This window comes from Budorcas taxicolor, chromosome 1 (assembly GCF_023091745.1).
Source record: "Budorcas taxicolor isolate Tak-1 chromosome 1, Takin1.1, whole genome shotgun sequence".
NCBI classification, from domain to species: Eukaryota; Metazoa; Chordata; class Mammalia; order Artiodactyla; family Bovidae; genus Budorcas; species Budorcas taxicolor.
The window spans coordinates 98,402,332-98,421,464 of NC_068910.1; positions in this window are offsets into that span (position 1 = coordinate 98,402,332).

Below are 19,133 nucleotides of genomic sequence, written 5' to 3' on the forward strand. Positions count from 1 at the left end.
TCCAAATGCTCTGTTTTCTGTTTCTGTCCGGTCTCTGCAAACATATGTGCCAGGGTACAGCCCCCGCAGGATCCAGGGGAACCTGAAGGAAAAACGGCATTGGTGATTGATTTAGAGAGAGATAAGGAAAGAATATTGTAGACCAGAATTGAAAGAGACACATGTACCCCAATGTTCATCGCAGCACTGTTTATAATAGCCAGGACATGGAAACAACCTAGATGTCCATCAGCAGATGAATGGATAAGAAAGCTGGGGTACATATACACAGTGGAGTATTACTCAGCCGTTAAAAAGAATACATTTGAATCAGTTCTGATGAGATGGATGAAACTGGAGCCAATTATACAGAGTGAAATAAGCCAGAAAGAAACACACCAATACAGTATACTAACACATATATATGGAATTTAGAAAGATGGCAATGATGACCCTGTATGCAAGACAGCAAAAAAGACACAGATGTGTATAGCCGACTTTTGGGCTCTGTGGGAGAAGGAGAGGGTGGGATGATTTGGGAGAATGGCATTGAAACATGTATACTATCATGTAAGAATCGAATCACCAGCCTATGTCCAATGCAGGATGCAGCATGCTTGGGGCTGGTGCATGGGGATGACCCAGAGGGATGTTGTGGGGAAGGAGGTGGGAGGGGGGTTCATGTTTGGGATTGCATGTACACCCATGGTGGATTCATGTCAATGTATGGCAAAACCAATACAGTATTGTAAAGTTAAATAAGGTAAAAATAAAAATTTAAAAACAAAAACAAAAAAAAGAAAATAGAGTAAAGAAAGAGGCTGATATTTTTTGGTTTACATAGAAAGCCAATAAAACTTCGAGACAAGAAGTTTGCCCTGTTCACAGAGGCCACAGGTGCCTTCCCAGTCTCTCGAGGGAGTGAAGACGCAGAACGTCTTCCCGTTCAGGTCTTAGAAACCTGGGCAGGTAAGTGAACGCAGGGAGCCTCTATGCTCCAAGAGATCAGCCTGAAAAAGAAAGTAAGAGAGAAAAAAAAAAAAAAAAAAAGAGGAAAAAGAAAAACATGGGGTGACCAAGCTTCTTCAAGTGAGGCCCCTTGTTTTTATTTTTAAAAGGGTCTTTTATAATTTTACTTGTACATAGAGGGAAATGAAAGATGCAGAGTCATACAGAGTCAGCCCAAACATTACATCTGTTTTGTCTTTATCGAAACCAGGGTTTTTCTGCAAACCTTTCCCATAAACAATATTGTGTACATTATCTTCTGTCCTTGGAGGCCTGTGAACATTTTATGACCTTCTTTTGATAAAGACTTCTCAACCAGAAAACTTATTTTCCCCTGAAATGTTTTTTTCTTATATTTCTAATCTATGTCAGCCTCAAAAAGTATTAAACGAGTTACATTTCTCATGGAGTAAAAGTTACAAGAAAGAACCAATTGTCTCAAAAGTCTGATGTGGTTAAATTCAAGGCTACACTTGTTTTTCTTACATTCCAACTATGTTAACTAATGCACTCCCAGGTGCACAGTGGATAAGAGATATGGGAACTTAGCAACAAGCATTGGCCCAATAATGAAATCCTACATTAGCACTACTCTAATAACTTTTAACTCTTTGAAAGGCTCTATGTTTTAGGCTTTCTGTGCCTCTCACAGTTGGGAGGCTGTAAATAATCACATGCGTAGCTGCAAGAGTCTGGATATATCTGCCAAGCAAGCTAAAATGCTAACAGAGGGGTTTTGATTGGAAATATTCCTCTCATGTCCAGGAGACTTATTAGCTATAGCCCTAAGTTAATTTTCTCCAGAGAAAGGTGGTCAGGAATAGACCCCTGTTAATGTCAGAGGAGTTGGTGAAAGTCATGAAATAGTAAAACAGACAGATTCTGATTTGGGTGTAGATACTCAAGAAAGCCTAGGGAGCCCGTTGAGTTCTGAAGCCTTGCTTAACAGTTCTCTTCCACATGACCTTGTCATGGGTGGGATCTCCCGTGGTGGCTCCCGGCACATATGCTCATTAACAAAGAATCAGCTTGGATCTCTCTTGTGAGTACTCATAGCCCCATCCCCTAATTCTGAGTAAAACTGTAATGCAGAAAATTTGATTATTTATAAACCTTTCAGTTTTTTAAAAATCTTCTCCATGACCAGCTCTTCAGGTCATGTTGTTGCCACTCCCCTTAATGTTTTGTTACACCTGATTTCAGCAAAGGATACATGAACAATAATACATGATCACCTCACCTGTATTGAAATTTAAGGAGAATTCTTTCCAATTCTTTCCTGAGTAACAAACCTTGAAGATAAGGCCTCATGGCCCCAGGATAAGTCTAATTGTGAAACTTTAATAGTTAAGGAAGAATTGGACAAGAAGGTCAGTGAGAAAGACATACCTTCCTTCCTTTGCTTTCAGAGACTTTTTAGAAGCGGTTTTTTCTTAGGCACAATTGGACATTTTTCTTCAATAATAATAGCAACAGTCACAAATGCAATATAGACTGAACATGGTACTAAGAGCATTGCAGATATCAGCTTTCTCTTCTTTACACAGTCTATATATATATGAAGAAAGCGTGGAGATGTTAAGTAACTCACTGATTATCTTAAAGCTATTGAGTATCAGATTAGGATTTGAACTCTTCATGCATGCTCAGTCCCTCAGTTGTGTCTGACTCTGTGTACTGTAGCCTGCCAAGCTCCTCTGCCCATAGGATTATTGTTGTTCAGTTGCTAAATCGTGTCCAACTCTGTGACCCCATGAACAGCAGATGCCAGTCTTCCCTGTCCTTTACAATTTCCTGGAGCCTGCTCAAACTCATATCCATTGAGTCAGTCATGTCATCCAACCATCTCATCCTCTGTTACCCACTTGTCCTTCTACCCTCAGTCTCTCCCACCATCATGGTCTTTTCCAATAAATTGGCTCTTTGTATCAGGTGGCCAAAGTATTGGAATTGCAGCTTCAGCATCATACCTTCCAATGACTATTCAGAGTTAATTTCCTTTAGGATCAGACTCTCAGGAGTCTTCTCCAGCACCACAGTTTGAAAGCATCAATTATTTGGTGCTCAGCCTTCTTCATGGTCCAACTCTCACATCTCTACATGACTACTGGGAAAACCATAGCTTTGACTATATGGAACTTTGTCAGAAAAGTGATGTCTTTGCTTTTTAATACAATGTCTTGGTTTGTCATACGTTTTCTTCCAAGGAGCAAGTGTGTTTTAATGTCAGGGTTGCAGTCACCATCCACAGTGATTTTTGAGGCCCAAGAAGATAAAATCTTTCACTGTTTCCACTTTTCCCCCATCTATTTGCATGAAGTGATGGGATTGGATACCATGATCTTCATTTTTTAAATGCTAAGTTTTAAGAAAGTTTTCCCTCTCTCATCTTTCATTCTCATCAAGGCCTCTTTAATTCCTTTTTGTTTTCTGCCATTAGAGTCATATCACCTGCATATCTGAGATTGTTGATATTTCTCCAGAAAATCTTGATTCCAGATTGTGAGTCATCCAGGCTGGCATTTTTCATGATGTACTCAACATAGAAGTTAAATATGCAAGATGACAATTTGCAGCCTTGACATACTCCTTTCTGATTTGGAACAAGTCCCTTGTTCTATGTCTGGTTCTAACTGCTGCTTCTTGGCCTGAGTACAGTTTTATCAAGAGGTAAGTAAGATGGTTTGATATTCTCATCTGTTAAAGAATTTTCCACAGTTTGTTGTGATCCTCACAGTTGTTAGCTTTAGTGTAGTCATTGAAGGAGAAGATTTTTTGGGGGGGGATGGACTTCCCTTGATTTTTCTATGATCCAGCATGTTGGCAATTTGATTTCTGGTTCTTCTGCCTCTTCAAAACCCAGCTTGTACATCTAGAACTTCTTAGTTTATATACTGTTGTAGCCTAGCTTGAAGGATATTGAATATCACCTTGCTCACATGTTAAATGAGTGCAGTTGTGTGGTAGTTTGACCATTCTTTGGCCTTGTCTTTCTTTGGGATTGGAATGAAAATTGATATTTCCAGTCCTGTAGTCACTGCTCAATTTTCCAAAGTTGCTGAAATATTGAATATAGCACTTCAAGAGCATCATCTTTGAGGATTTGAAATAGCTCAGCTGAAATTGCATCATCTCCATTAGCTTTGTTCATAGAGACCCACTTGACTTCACATTCCAGAATGTTTGGCTTTAGGTGAATGACCACACCATCTTAGTTATCTGGGTCATTAATATCTTTTTGTATAGTTATTTTGTGTATCCTTGCCACCTCTTCTTAACCTATTCTTCTTCCATTAAGTTCTTGCCATTTCTGTCCTTTATTGTGCCCATCTTTGAGTGAAACGTTCCCTTGGTTTCTCCAATTTTCTTGAATAGATCTCTTGTCTTTCCCATTCTATTGTTTTCTTTTATTTCTTTACATTGTTCACTTAGGAAGGCTTACCATCTCTCTTTGCTATTCACTTGAACTCTGCATTTAGTTAGTTAAAGCATTCCCTTTCTCTTTTGCCTTTTGTTTCTCATCTTTTCTATCTATTTGTAAGCCCTGCTCAAGCAACTGTTTTGCCTTCCTGTATTTCATCTTCTTAAGAATGATTTTGGTCACCACTTCCTGATACCTTCAGAAATACTGAAGTGGGTTTCCATTTCCTTCTCCAGGGGATCTTCCCAACCCGAGACTCAAACCCACTTTTCCTGCATTGGCAGGTGGATTCTTTACTAGTACCACATGTGAAGCCTAATTTTTTCTCACGACTCAGTGGTAAAGAATTTGCCTGCCAATGCAGGAGAGGCAGGTTTGATCCCGGGGTTGGGAAGATCCCTTGGAGAATGAAATGGGAACCTACTGCAGTATATTGGACTGGGAAATCCCATGGACAGAGGCAGCTGGTGGGCTACAGTTCATGTCAATGAAGAGTCTGACACAATTTGGAGACTAAACAACTACAACCTTAAATTTATGAACTCTTATTAGTGTAAATGTCTCCTCCCAATAATCCTAATGCAATATTTGCTTTCCTAGACTACCCTCTGCATACTATAATTCTCTCCATCACACTCACTCTCTATTTTTACATTTCCCATTTACCAACAACTGAAAACTAATATATACATAACAAAATCCTATAGCACACATCTTAGTATCTATAGAACCATGATGTAATGTAACTCACTTTTGAAATAATATGAAATAAACACTTATATATGCACACATTGGAATGTTGAAATAGTATTAAAATTTTGTGACCAGGAATCACACTGAAATATGTGAATTAAAGGAATCAACCGTTTAGTTTTCCTGGGCTTCCATGGTGGCTCAGACAGTAAACAATCCACCTGCAATGTTGGAAACCTGGGTTTGATCCCTGGGTTGTGAAGATTCCCTGGAGAAGGGAAGGGCTACCCACCCCGATATTCTTGCCTGGAGAATTCCATGGACAGAGGAGCCTGTCAGTCTACAGTTCATGGGGTTGCAAAGAGTCAGACATACCTGAGCAACTTTCACTTTCCCTTTAGTTTTCTTATTATAATACATTAATTTAATTATAGTGAATAGTGAAGTCACGCAGTTGTGTCCAACTCTTTGTGACCCCATGGACTGTAGCCTACCAGGCTTCTCCATCCATGGGATTCTCCAGGCAAGAATACTGGAGTGGGTTACCATTTCCTTCTCCAGGGGATCTTCCCGACCCAGGGATCGAACCCGGTCTCCCACACTGGAGGCAGACACTTTAACCGCTGAGCCACCAGGGAAGCCCCTGTAATAGAACACACTATTTTAATAACTAATGTACATATATAGTATAAGTTTGCATATTTTATAATATTTAGAGACATTTGATTTCTTCTAGTCATTGTCTTAAATGATAAGAGGCAAAAATGAAATCTGAAGGTTTATGGAGCAGAAGAAGGAGATGATATCTACAGTGTGAAGCAGGTTGGGACAAGTGCCTTGAGGGTACTGCAGTGTCCTATAGGCAATCAGAGAATGAGACTACTCGTTTCTTACTGGGGTGATCAACAAAGGTTTCATGAAAGAGCTAGAGAGCCAGAGATGAATGTATATATAGATTTTTGAAAAGATGAAATGAAAAAACTGATTTTAGGCAAACACAGTGTAACAGGTTCATGTTGAAGGTTATATGAAACATACTGATTTTCTGAATATCTTTGGGGAATAGAGTGTGAATGAGCTAGAGAAAAAGACTGAATCTGCATAATTGGAAGTAGGGAATATTGAAGAAATTTGATCTTGGATATAGTATCTTCATGTCATTGGCAGAAAGAAAGTATAATGACTGAATATGAGAGAAATTAAGACGGAGAGACCAATGAGAAGGCAATGATAGCAAACAATATAATAAAGAGTGTTATTGAGCTTTTTTTGCAGTGGCTACTTTATGCATATGATTTAAGTTATTCAACACCTCTAAAAATTGGGAATCAACGTATTAAAAACTTTGAACTTCAGAGCAGTTAGATAATTTGTCTAAGCTCATACAAACCTTAAAAAAGAGAAATCTTTTTAGAGGCTTAAGAAAATGAAGAGTAGTTAACATATGATGGGTGAATGATCATTGGTAAGCAATTGTTTCACTGGGGTGAAGACTATAAACAGAACAAAGAATGCAAAAATAAAATTATATTTTCATAAACAAATGACAAGATGACATAGTAAGCTAAGGGATTCTTGTGTGTTCATGAAGACATGGGAATGAATGACTTGATGGTTGGAGGTGCAGGAATGGGAAAATAGGCTAATTAAGCAAGGGTAACAATGAAGTTGAAAGGAAGTGAAAGATTATGAGAGATCCCCAGAGAATTTAGAGTTTTGAAAAATTATTAATACTTGAGCAACTATAAGTTTATTTGAAACAAATGTTCTCTCAATTTATAAATTCATAATAAGATTAATTGCCAATATCCACTGGATCATCGAAAAAGCAAGAGAGTTTCAGGAAAAAACATCTATTTATGCTTTATTGACTAGGCCAAAGCCTTTGACTGTGTGGATCACAATAAACTGTGGAAAATTCTGAAAGAGATGGGAATACCAGAGCACCTAACCTGCCTCTTGAGAAACGTGTATGCGGTCAGGAAGCAACAGTTAGAACTGGACATGAAACAACAGACTGCTTCCAAATAGGAAAAAGAGTACATCAAAGCTGTATATTGTCACCCTGCTTATTTAACTTATATGCAGAGCATATCATGAGTGACGCTGGGCTGGAAGAAGCCCAAGTTGGAATCAAAATTGCTGGGAGAAATATCAATAACCTCAGATATGCAGATGACACCACCCTTATGTCAGAAAGTGAAAAGGAACTAAAAAGCCTCTTGATGAAAGTGAAAGAGGAGAGTGAAAAAGCTGGCTTAAAGCTCAACATTCAGAAAACTAAGATCATGGCATCCAGTCCCATCACTTCATGGTAAATAGATGGGGAAACAGTAGAAACACTGTCAGACTTTATTTTGGGGGGCTCCAATATCACTGCACATGTGATTGCAGCCATGAAATAAAAAGACACTTACTTCTTGGGAGGAATGTCATGACCAACCTAGACAGCATATTAAAAAGCAGAGACATTACTTTGCCAACAAAGGTCCATCTAGTCAAGGCTATGGTTTTTCCAGTAGTCATGTATGGATGTGAGAGTTGGACTATAAAGAAAGCTGAGCATAGAAGAATTGATGCTTTTGAACTGTGGTGTTGGAGAAGACTCTTGAGAATCCCTTGGACTGCAAGGACATCCAACCAGTCCATCCTAAAGGAGATCAGTCCTGGGTGTTCACTGGAGGGACTGATGTTGAAGCTGAAACTCCAAAAGTTTGGCCACCTGATGCAAAGAGCTGACTCATTTGGAAAGACCCTGTTTCTGGGAAAGATTGAGGGCAGGAGGAGAAGGGGATGACAGAGGATGAGATAGTTGGATGACGTCACTGACTCAATGGACATGAGTCTGGGTAAACTCCAGGACTTGGTGATGGACAGGGAGGCCAGGCATGCAGTGGTTCATGGGGTCGCAAAGAGTCAGACACGACTGAGTGACTGAACTGAACTGAATGATATTAATATTTAAAATGACACACAGTAGAGTTATTGTTTTAGCTATTACACATAAAGCTGCCTAACACTACCTAATATTTCAGTGCTCTATTTTCAAACTGTTGGATGTAATGAATCTATTCTTATGTTAACTGATTAATGTTAATTTGCAGTTTCTCTTTGTTATCAATCATCTGATAAAACCTTCTATTAAAAATAAGATTTATATTTTTAAAGCTGTATATACTCACATGTTACCAAGTAATATATTTTGGATAAATATATTAGACTGAAAGGTATATTCTCTTGAGTAGGATCACCTATTTATTAAGTTCTAGTTAGGTAGCTATTAATAGGCATATCTATTATAAATCACCACTCTGCTCTTAAAGTCTGAATTTACTCATGTTAAATTGCTTTCTGGTTAAGAATATGGAACGTTTGATTTTGTTTGCCTTTTATTTATTTGAACATTGTAGGGAATGTTAAGAAAAATATTGACTGGTTTTTAAAACTACAGTGGTCATAAGTCAATTAGATTTGCTGTATTTAGTTAATTCAGAACAGACACAAGCAAATGGCATTGTAAAATACATGGGATAAAGAATCCAAACACAGCAGCCATTTCAGCCTAAAAAGTCAAGGTAGTTCAGTTGTAGGTTATTATTTAAGAGACTTCAAGGCTAATCAAACTAATTATACACTGTAGAATACTCTCTAGGATAATTGAAGTTCTGTCTTATCACTAAGACTTCTCTTGTCTTGTTGCTTTGTTAGTAGTTAAATTTAATTTGAAGTTACTTTAGGATAAGTGATAATCTAGTCAACAAAAAAGCCCCAAATGAGAGGGGGAAAGATCAAACAAAATGTGTATTCAATAGCTTTGTTAGTGTCACTTTCTTCAGCTTGTCTGAGTTTGAAAAAAAAGTAAAATTCAAGTAAATTAACTTGATATTTTCAATACTACTTACCTAAATTATAATCTAAATGTTTATTTCCTTATTCTTAATTTCAATTGATTTTTTTGTTTTGTTTCGTTTTCATCGACCTGCATCCCAATGTCCTTCATGCTTTTATAATAGTTTGTCCTCAGCCTCCACTTTCTATCTCTGCTCTAGCAGAATGCCCAGTTTGTCTCACAGACTCATGTGAGAAATCCTCTCCCTGTCTCACCAGATAGACTTGCTCTAGATTCCAATACATGTAATAGATGATTTCCTCACTTGTGTTTCATAAATATTAACATTGAATTTCTGTAGTCTGAGAGGCAGTAGGAAGTTGACAGGCATCTAGTGTGGTAGTTCTCAATAAACGTTGTTGAATGTATGTTGAATACAAAAAAGGATTATAATATATTTAAGTTTACTTCTTCAGTTAAAAGGTCATACTTTGTTCTGATCCTTAAGTGGGAAGAACAGCTCACGATAGATTAAGGCAATAACTTCTGGTATTTTGGTTTAAATATTTGTACCTAATGCATATGTGTTTCCTCGGTCACTCAGTCATGTCTGATTCTTTGCAACCCTGTGTATTGTAACCCACAAGCATCCTCTGTCCTTGGAATTCTCCAGGCAAGAACACTGGAGTAGATTGCTATTTCCTCTTCCAGAGTATCTTCCCTACCCAAGGATCGAATCCGTGTCTGCTGTGTCTCTTGCATTGCAGGTTAATTACTGCTCAGCCACAGGGGAAGCCCTTTGCACCTAATACATCTCTGCAAAATGGGAAAGACTGTTTCTTTAAAATTATGACCAAAATATACTCAACCTATTGATAACTAAATAAACAATATCTTATATAAGTTGAAAATAAATAGTAGGCTGTATAATGAAAAAATGCATAATTTTGGAGAAATGTGGTGCTGTTATGGCTACAGTTATAAAGAGAGTCCCAACAATAGTTCGTATATATGGAAAAATAGAAACTCCCAGTTTACTTCCTCATTTGAAGTATTAAATAACTGGTTTTGAGAAATATGACATAGAATCAAATAGGAGATAAAGACCAACAAGTAGGGTCAACAATAGGTAATCACTTCCAAAAATTTAGGAGTATTGCCAAAATGTTCATTTATTCAGAAAAAGAAAAAAAAAAAAAAAAGTAAATGTGCCTACTGTAGTACCAGGATTTTTATTGCTTGGGATACAGCTACTCAGCACAAAATAAACTCCTTGTTCTCAATTCCTATGTTCTTGTGCTAAAAACACTTCCAAAGTAAAAATTATGTTCATCTCTTAACAAACCAGCTCATTTTATAGCTTTATTTTACCTGTAGTATTACTGGTGAAGTGAAAAAAGTGACAGTCACTCAGTTGTGTCTGACTCTTTGTAACCCCTTGGACTATACAGTCCATGGAATTCTCTAGGCCAGAATACTGGAGTGGATAGCCTTTCCCTTCTCCAGGAGATCTTCCCAACCCAGGGATTGAACCCAAGTCTTCCACATTGCAGTCAGATTCTTTACCAGCTGAGTCACAAGGGAAGCCGAAGAATACTGGAGTGAATAGCTTATCCTTTCTCCAGCAGATCTTCCTCACCCAGGAATCAAACCGGGGTCTCCTGCATTGCAGGTGGATTCTCTACCAACTGAGCTATCAGAGAAGCCCATTACCGGTGATTTTTTTTTCTTTAATTTTTATAGAATTTGGCACAGCAATAGGCACAAGATACATTGTTAAAAATAAGTGTCATCTGAATCTGAAGCCTTGGGTATTTAGAGCTTGAAATTTGAATATTAACACTATCTGTCTAATTGGTTTCAAGCTAAAATAACTTGTTTTGAAAAAAAAAGAGTGAGAAAATATATAACCCTGTTTTATAATCAAATCTATTTGGAGATCATGTCTGCACCCCTTAAGAGTTGTTCTGCAGCAGTCCTGGTACAAACTGAGGTTCTAAGCTGACAATTATAAGAATGTGTTTTGATTAAAAAAAAAAAATCATTGTAATCGAGTTTTATTTTCCAGAAGAATTACAGTAATAGAAGCAACAATCATAGAGGCAAAAAGAATGTTTTTAAAAAGGTCACTATATGTAAGAAGAAGCTCCAGAAGGGAATCACATACATTATCTGAATAATTTTTGCCACTTATTTATGGCATGCTTGATGTCAAACATCTGATTTAATTATAATTATTCTGCTATGATAGACATGATATGTGTGTATACATATATACACACACACTCAGACTCACGTCCATCGAGTCCGTGATGCCATACAGCCATCTCATCCTCTGTCGTCCTCTTCTCCTCCTGCCCCCAATCCCTCCCAGCATCCAAGTCTTTTCCAATGAGTCAACTCTTCCATGAGGTGGCCAAAGCACTGGAGTTTCAGCTTTAGTATCATTCCTTCCAAAGAAATCCCAGGGCTGATCTCCTTCAGAATGGACTGATTGGATCTCCTTACAGTCCAAGGGACTCTCAGGAGTCTTCTCCAACACCACAGTTTAAAAGCATCAATTCTTCAGTGCTCAGCCTTCTTCACAGTCCAACTCTCACATCCATACATGACCACAGGAAAAACCATAGCCTTGACTAGATGGACCTTAGTCAGCAAAGTAATGTCTCTGCTTTTGAATATACTATCTAGGTTGGTCATAACTTTTGGTGATGGACAGGGAGGCCTGGCGTGCTGTGATTCATGGGGTCGCAAAGAGTCGGACACGACTGAGTGACTGAACTGAACTGATACTTATTGTTTTGGGCAGAACTCCAAAGAACTAAAGAGACTCATCTACTTTGTAGATATTTATGTATTTCTAACAAAATGTCCAAACCTTAAAATACTTAAGTAAAAGTTATCATAAACATCTTACTGTAAAAGGTCTTTGAATACAAAGTGCTAGTGGTCTTTATTATGATATTTGAATTCAAAGTATTTAAACATATTTCACTACTTATGCTTATGTATAATTATAAAATGTTTCTTTTGGCAACTTAATTTTTAATTAATCTTTAGAACAAGTAATGATGTCAGAGAAAAGATTATATTAAAGAGTTGATATTAACAGATGTAATAGTCAATTGATTAAAATAAAAGCAAAGCAGGATAATGAGGCAACTCTTTTTAGTGCCTGTAAAGTATTAAGCATCCTTACAATTGCTTTATATGTTTTAATTCATTTGATTCATGTGAAATGTGATGGAAGTTAAGGCACAGAATACTGAAGGATCATCATCAAGCTCACACAGCTAGGAAGAAATATTTAGATCAAAAATATTGCCCCTTTGACTGCTGTTAACAACTTCATTATGGCAACCAGGAATAAATGTGTTAATTATACCTTTACATTGTTTTAAGAATTTTTAATTTGTTATAATTATTAAGGTGACATATTAAAATATCAATGTAGCAAAGATTTTTAAATATTTTGAATTGATTATGACAAATTTTATGTTTGATTTTCAGTACGATAATTAAATACAAATGATCCCTGACTTATAATGAATTAGCTTGAAATTTTTGACTTTATGATGGGTATGACTCACATACAGTAGAAACTGTACTTCAAATTCTGAATGATCTTTACCCAGGCTAGCAATATGTGATACAATACTGTCTCATGATGCTGGGCATTGGCAATGAGCCACAACTTCCAGTCAGCCACACAATCACAAGTATAAACAATGTATACACTTACAAATCATTCTGTACCCAAATATTGTTTTTCACTTTTAGTACAGTATCAATAAATTACAAGAGACATCAATACTCTATCATAAAACAAGATTTGTATTAGGCAATTTTGTCCAACTGTAGACTAGTGTTTAAGTGTTTGAGCACATTTAAGGTAGGCTCAACTAAGCTCTGCTTGTATTAACATCCAAGTAGACAGCGGCTGCTGCTGCTAAGTCACTTCAGTCATGTCCGACTCTGTGCGACCCCATAGACGGCAGCCCACCAGGCTCCCCCATCCCTGGGATTCTCCAGGCAAGAACACTGGAGTGGGTTGCCATTTCCTTTTCCAATGCATGAAAGTGAAGTCGCTCAGTCCTGTCCGACACTTAGCGACCCCATGGACTGCAGCCTACCAGGCTCCTCCATTCATGGGATTTTCCAGGCAAGAGTACTGGAGTGGGGTGCCATTTCCTTCTCCACTAAGTAGACTAGGTGTTTTAAATACATTTTCCACTTAAAATATTTTCAAGTATTGATGAGTTTTTCATGATAACCCCATCATAAGTCAAAGAAGAGCTGTATAGATTTTTCATTTGTATCACCCATCCTCAAGAGTGTTGAAACATGAGAAAATATCCTATACTCCTTTCTCTGGTATCACAGTGAAACATGAAACAATTGTAGGTCTCTGGGTTCCATTCATTACTCACTTTAGAATTAACAAATATAACTGACCACGTAGATGGAAACTTTATTTGCTGGCATAAGAATAATCATATAATAAAATTAAAAGAGATGAGAATATCTATTAGTAATTAAAAGAGAGAATATCCAGGGCATTAAGGAAATTCATAAATAATGCTTTTCAACATTCACTTCATGATTGGAATATAGAAAAAATGGTTTACTTCAGTAAAATGTTAGAATGTTTGATCACTGCTTTGTCATACATAATACAAAATATTTTTTCAATGAAAACATACATTTGTCTCATTCATGATGATATGATGGTGATGATGCTACCAAAATGTCTTCATTACCTATAAAATCATTCTTTTGGTAACTTTCCCAAATACTGCCAACTATTTATTAATAAAAAACCTCAGCAAATTACACACACACACACACAAGATTTCAATTTGCGAAGAATTAATTGAGTGCCTAACCTATAATAGAATGTGAAAAGGAATACATAAATGAATAAGGCCATCCTTGGCTCAAGATGGACTCAAAAAATTACGTTGAGTAAGTTAGGTTTATAACACAAGTTAGTGAATTTAGTATTTAAAAACTATAATGTCAAATTTTTTTTTATGCACTGTGAACAAAACAAAATATTACACATGAAGATCAGAAAGTCATATTCTATTTCAATTAAGCTTTGAACTTAATGGTTTAATATGAAGTATATTTATTGAAGAATAATAACTATAATATAGGAAAAAGTGGAAAAACTAGCTGTATTGGCAACACATTTTTATTATCTTTTTAGTTAAATCTCAGTAAGTGTATTAATCACACACTTATATATATTTACAATAAAGTAACCAACTTATTAAATTGACATCAAGTTTTTGAAAAGATTCTTAATTTGCAGTATGACCAGTCATCCTGATGATTACATGTTTAAGTATAGTCCTAATTGATCATGGAGCCTTTTGCTATAAATTACAGAGAGGGAATACAGATTTCACAGGCTGATTGTGGCTTAATGGCAAATTTCACAGTCTGAATAGAAAAAGGATATAAACACGCAGGAATAAGGTATTTACATGGATTCATGATGTGAAAAGTTCCTTTCCAATTTCCAGTGCATACAGATATACTGATAAATCAAATATGAGAATACAAAGGGAATATTAAGGGATGAGGAAATAAAAAAAGTATGCTATCAGTTGTATCTATCCAGAAATTTTATTTTAAAATAGACAGATATATATAGAATTTAATGTTGAAAATTTTGTAACATATTAACCCATAAATAAAAATATACTGTACAGTTTAATTAACTAAAATGCTAAGTAAATATAAGTGATCTAGAACTAGTTATTAACTTTTAGTTAATATTTCCTATGTCAATGTATTATTTCCCACCCAATAAGCCTTTGATATTTAAAAGAATCAGTTCATTGCAAGGATGAAACACTTCATAAAAGTTCAATGTCCTTCCTTTTCATACAACACTTAGGTTCTTGTATCAGATTCATAAATACCTGAACATTAACAGATTTATATTAACAGTTATATATTATTATATATATAAACAGTTATAACAGACATATGTTAACAGTTATAATCCATAACTTTGGATTTTGGTCAATTTCATAAGTGTTAATGATTAAAATGCCAGTGTTCAAGAAACAAAATTTTAATTCTTTTTGAGTTTTAGTGTGGAATAATGTTTAGTACAATTTAAAATTTCTTCTTTATGACTAGTGTTGTGTATCATTAAAATTACTAAAAAAAAGAAAAGAAAAAGCTAAATGATTGCTAATTCAGAACTAGATTATATAAAAAGGAAAGTTGGATTGTCTTACCACATTATTTAGTAAGATAAAATAATTAACATAGAATTGTGTTAATAAATTTTATTAATACCAGAGTATTAGTAACATAGTGTTTAGTCTGAGTTGGACGTGTCAGCATTTCAAAACAGCTGAGCAGTCAAGTGTCAGGCATGCTATATAAATTCATTAAGACTGAATATTTTTTGTCCTTAAATGGTACTACTTTCATATTTTAAGAAAAATAATTTTAACGTTTCCATTAAGAAATACTGTAATGGATTGAAAAGGAACTTGTTCAGCTTAATGGTCCCAGTTGGTTTACATTATGAATAAAGCAAAAGAGAAAAAAAAGCGATTGTTTTACTTATATTTTACTTCCCTTCACTTTAGAATGTTTTTCTTATAAATTTGTGTATAGTTTTCTACACCAATTTCAGAGTTTATTAATGCCACCAAAGTTCAGGTATTGTAGGATATACTAGTATCTTACTTATGATCGCTTACTTTGCTCTGTGTCTATATAATGCCAGATAACTACAAACATGCAAACTTCTCATGTGAAAAAGAGTTGACTTTGTGCATGTACAAAGTATCTGGGTACAAATCTGTGTGGCTTTGTGGCTACCTAGCCACTTTTTTATTTTATTTTGCTTTTATTGTGTGTTGGTGTCCTTATAGTAGGTCTTTTTCCTTTTCTTTTCTTTTATAGTTTCTAGGTGAACTTAGTGTCATTCATGTATATGTTAAGATGGCTACGTTCAATTCTGAAATATAGTTGTAACCTCTAATAGCCATTGATGAATTGTCTTTTGGCTAAATGAGGTGTGTGGCATTGCTTTTGACACTTAGGATAGCTGTTCAAAAGTTCTGCTGAGTGAACATCTGTACCTCATTCACTGACTTCCCTGGTGGCTCAGATGGTAAAGCATCTGTCTATGATGCAGGAGACCTGGGTTTGATCCCTGGTTTGGGAAGATCCCTTGGAGAAGGAAATGGCAATCCACTCCAGTACCATTGCCTGGAAAATCCCATGGACAAAGGAGCCTGGTAGGCTACAGTCCATGGGGTCACAAAGAGTCGGACATGACTGAGCGACTTCAGATTCAGTCACTGTTAATATATAGACATTGATATATCTCATGTTCCTTATGTAATTCTATTTCATATCTGTTATTTGTTTACATCTTTGACCCAGATGTCTTTGTGCCTCTGGATATTCTCTTTAATACCTATTTTAAATGAGAGAAAGAGAGAAGAAAGTCTTTGATGTCGTAAGGTCAGTAGTCACTAGAAAATGTTTCTGCTTCAATGAACTTTTGTGATGTTGTAAATTTTTCTGGTCTTTTCAGCCACTTCCACATTACAAAATTTGAATGACCCTCAATTATACAATGTACTAGAATAATAATTATTTATTCCCTCAAAAACAGGGCAGCATTGACTAATCAAAATAGATCGTATTAATTATATGTATTATAAATATTCATAAATTTTATTTATTACCTTAAATATGTAAATAGCTTTTTTTTAGTGCAGAAAACATATGCAGTGCAAACTAGAAGCAGAAGTAATGATGACATTTTTCTAGACTAAGATAATTTCTTTAAACTCATGGGATTTCATTTGCAACACCAATTCTGTATCCACCTGATATTGTCATCTGGATTCAAAGTTTTCTAAGTTCCCAAAAGACTTTAATATTTACAGACAGTCACATGCTGAAAAGATTGACTTTATATAATTTATAAATTTATAGAACTTAAAGCATCATTTAATTGTTTTCTATCTCATTTCAGACCTTATAAAAAGAGATAATATTATAAAATATAATTTCAAGGAAATCATTGATGCATCAGATTTTTGAAAATCCACTAAAAAATGTAATGTAGAAGGGAGAGGTCTGAGCTACCACCCTGGAAAGGGCAGGCTGACGTTTAAGTAATAGCTAATTAATTAGAGTTGATCGTGTGAAGTTATGAAAGGCAACGCCAAAGAAAGCTCAAACTACAGCACAATTGCACTCATCTAACAGACTAGCAAAGTGATGCTCAAAATTCTCCAAGCCAGGTTTCAGCAATATGTGAACCGTGAACTTCCAGATGTTCAAGCTGGTTTTAGAAAAGGCAGAGGAACCAGAGATCAAATTGCCAACATCTGCTGGATCATCAAAAAAGCAAGAGAGTTAGAGAAAAACATGTATTTCTGCTTTATTGACTATGCCAAAGCCTTTGACTGTGTAGATCACAATAAACTGTGGAAAATTCTGAAAGAGATGGGAACACCAGACCACCTGACCTGCCTCTTGAGAAACCTATATGCAGGTCAGGAAGCAACAGTTAGAACTGGACATGGAACGACAGACTGGATCCAAATAGGAAAAAGAGGACATCAAGGCTGTATATTGTCACCCTGCTTATTTACTTATATGCAGAGTACATCATGAGAAATGCTGGGCTGGATGAAGTCCAAGCTGGAATCAAGATTTCTGGGAGAAATATCAATAACCTCAGATATGCAGATGACACCACCCTTATGGCACAAAGTAAAGAAGAACTAAAGAGCCTCTTGATGAAAGTGAAAGAGGAGAGTGAAAATGTTGGCTTAAAGCTCAACATTCAGAAAACTAAGAGCATGGCATCACGTCCCATCACTTCATGGCAAATAGATGGGGAAACAGTAGAAACAGTGTCAGACTTTATTTTTCTGGGCTCCAAAATCACTGCAGATGGTGATTGTAGCCATGCAATTAAAAGATGCTTACTCCTTGGAAGGAATGTTATGAACAACCTAGACAGCATATTCAAAAGCAGAGACATTACTTTGTCAACAAAGGTCCGTCTAGTCAAGGCTATGGTTTTTCCAGTGGTCATGTATGGATGTGAGAGTTGGACTGTGAAGAAAGCTGAGCGCTGAAGAATTGACGCTTTTAAACTGTAATGTTGGAGAAGACTCTTGAGAGTCCCTTGGACTGCAAGGCGATCCAACCAGTCCATCCTTAAGGAGATCAGTCCTGGGTGTTCATTGGAAGGACTGATGTTGAAGCTGAAGCTCCAATATTTTTGCCACCTGATATGAAGAGCTGACTCATTTGAAAAGACCCTGATTCAGGGAAAGATTGAGGGGAGGAGGAGAAGGTGACCACAGAGGATGAGATGGTTGGATGGCATTACCAAGTCTATGGTTATGGTTTTGGGTGGACTCTGGGAGTTGGTGATGGACAGGGAAGCCTAGTGTGCTGCAGTTCATGGGGTAGCAGAGTCGGACATGACTGAGTGACTGAACTGAACTGAACTGATGCTGAGTGGGAGTGTGCTCAGTTAAGCTGTGGTATGTCAGGCACTTATTACTGAACTGATCTAAATTTAAAAATAATATTTGGCCATCTTTGTTAATGATACACACTACGATCTGAAATGCTATATCAATATTGGAATAAAAGCAGTTTACAAGAACAGAGGACTACTTTTTAAGTTAAATTTATTAAAGCAGTCATAATATTAATATCCAAATTACCCAATTTAATTCTGTCTTTTCAAAGCAAAATATTAATCATGATATAAAATCAGTTTACATAAATTCTGATGATACAGACACAAAAACAGAAATATTGTTTCCATTGTTTCTGTTAAATAAAGCTATCAGAAAACAAATAACTTCTACAAAGATAACTCTGGTTACATATAGTGGTTATAACATTGCATGGTTTTTTTTTTTTTTGGGGTGTGTGTTTTTTTTTTTAAATTTAATTTTATTTATTTTATTTTTTTTAATTTTAAAATCTTTAATTCTTACATGTGTTCCCAAACATGAACCCCCCTCCCACGTCCCTCCCCATAACATCTTTGTGGGTCATCCCCATGCACCAGCCCCAAGCATGCTGTATCCTGCGTCAGACATAAACTAGCGATTCATTTCTTACATGATAGTATACATGATAGAATGCCATTCTCCCAAATCATCCCACCCTCTCCCTCTC